Raw genomic sequence first — 2,022 nt, forward strand, 5'->3', positions numbered from 1 at the left:
ATGCACCGCGGGCGAGGGCGCGAGCGGCGCTCCGCTCACTCCCGCTCTTCCAGGACGCAGGTCCTCTTTCTTACCACCCTCTTCATTTCACAGAGACAGCCCCGGGAGTTCGCCCAGTGCTCCCCGGACTTGGGTGAAGGAAGGCACGGAAAAGTACCCTGCCTGGAGAAAAGTGTGGTTGCTTTTTTTTTTTTATTAAGAGGTTGGGGTGGTATAGGAGGAGGGAGTGCGGGTCTTTAAATCATTCCACTTTTAAAATGATTATAGGTAGTCTCAAGAATACAGGCCACTCGCAGAATTTTAAAGGGCAGGTGGACGCTAAGATACAGGTGGGCTTGGGATTAAGTAATAGATGCCAGAGGTTTTCCACTCCAGCTCCCATGCATCTGGTATCAGAAGACCAGCATTGGCCGAATCCCAGTCAACCTCTCGTCAAAATGATCACGAACAATCCTTGCCCTTGGTCGCCTCCGACAACGTTATTTGGATGGCAGGCGCGGTAGCCTTAAAGAAAATGTTAACATTATCTCAAAGTTACCCCTCAGTCACTCACCCCAGAATAACCAAAGAGATGGGTGTCAAACACCATTTACATCATCCCGAAGCCCGGATGACAAACTTTAAAATGCATTAGGTAAGAAAATTCAAACGCTTAAGTATCGGGCTTCAACATAAAGCCATAGAAGATTCACTTCGTTTTGCCATATCTGGGGTGAAAAATAACCAGCGAGCTTGCTTTAGATAACGTGGCTCTTAAAGAGCTCCTTGGGTTTGCAAGTTACAAACGCTGAGGAGGGAGCCTTCAGTCCTGCCGCTAGGACATCTCTTTCTCCCGGCACAGTAAATGGCTTTTAAGGAAGCAACCGAGTTTATGACATTAAGGTCCTAAAAATGATAAGACTTGCAAGGGCTGCAAAGCAGAAACCTTCATACTTAGTTGATCAGACACTCATTTTCTTAGGTAGGATGGGGGCAAGAATTCTTTGTGTCCCTCAAACTTAATCAGATCAAAGGTTGAATCACGTTGCATCCTGACAACAGGGTGTTTATGAGGTGTGTTACAAGTACACGGGGAGCACTACCACCAGCTTCTGCAAACACACACACACACACACACACACACACACACACACACACACCTCTCCTAGGACAGTTACCATTTCAGCCTCGAATTCATCCAACTGTGAGGAAGTATTCTGTTTGAATAATAGCAATGATACTATGTCCAACCCTATGCCCTATAGGAAACTTTTGGCATTGGATTCAAACACTGAAAAGAAGAAGAAAAAAATCAGGCTGTCCAGGTTAGGTGTCCAGGACAAGAAAGGAGACTTGCTTGAGCATCCCCAGCCTTCATTTCTTCCCTTTGGAAGCCCTCAGCCACGCCCTGCGCCCCATTACTGAAACGACACAGACATGCACAAACACACCAATCACACTTGCGTGATAGGCTACTGTATCAAGTTCTCTAATGGAGATGTGACATTTTAGGTTGGGAATAGAAGTAATCTACCAGCATGCCCATTAAATGCAGTATGGAATGATGTTTCTATTGGTTGGGTCCTTTCGAGGTAAGCGGGTGTCTTGAGCAGGAAAATTTGGATGGAGGATACTGTTTTTCTTCTTTATCCTCCTATTATTTTTTTTGAAGCATCTCAGTGTGCTCGTATGTTAGAGTCAGCCCGTACATAACCTGGTAGGAGTAAAGGATACATACCCTCCACACCGTCAACCGATATGCTCAGTTTGACATTTAAAAGGGAAGAGGGCAGGGAAGGAGGAGGGAGAGAAGAGGGAAGAAGGGAAGCTGAGAGGGAAAAGATTCAGACTCTGGAAGGAATCGCCCCCAAGTTCATGTCCATTGCACCTAGCGCTCCGATATACCTTTTGCACACGCCACACGCGGGAACTAACGGCGGGAAAAGTTTCCTTCGAGCCTTAGTACTTGTCTCACTCCCCGAGTCGAAGTCGGGGTAACCCGCTGGGCAAACGAGGAAGCGCCCCCACCCCCCGCCTCTGCGG

The 2,022-nt window shown here is 47.3% G+C and overlaps 2 long non-coding RNA genes across 2 annotated transcripts in view; both read left to right on the plus strand.

The window, feature by feature from the left end:
* The window catches only part of LOC102263601, a 199,507-nt gene that overhangs the window by 662 nt on the left and 196,823 nt on the right, over positions 1 to 2,022 (plus strand). The window lies entirely within an intron of this gene.
* The window catches only part of LOC102262059, a 3,341-nt gene continuing 1,325 nt past the window's right edge, over positions 7 to 2,022 (plus strand). Inside the window, exon 1 of the long non-coding RNA XR_313533.2 lies at positions 7 to 172. This is a non-coding gene — a long non-coding RNA (uncharacterized LOC102262059). The remainder of the gene's footprint in view (positions 173 to 2,022) is intronic.

The sequence above is a fragment of the Myotis brandtii genome, unplaced genomic scaffold, assembly GCF_000412655.1.
Source record: "Myotis brandtii unplaced genomic scaffold, ASM41265v1 scaffold197, whole genome shotgun sequence".
NCBI lineage: Eukaryota > Metazoa > Chordata > Mammalia > Chiroptera > Vespertilionidae > Myotis > Myotis brandtii.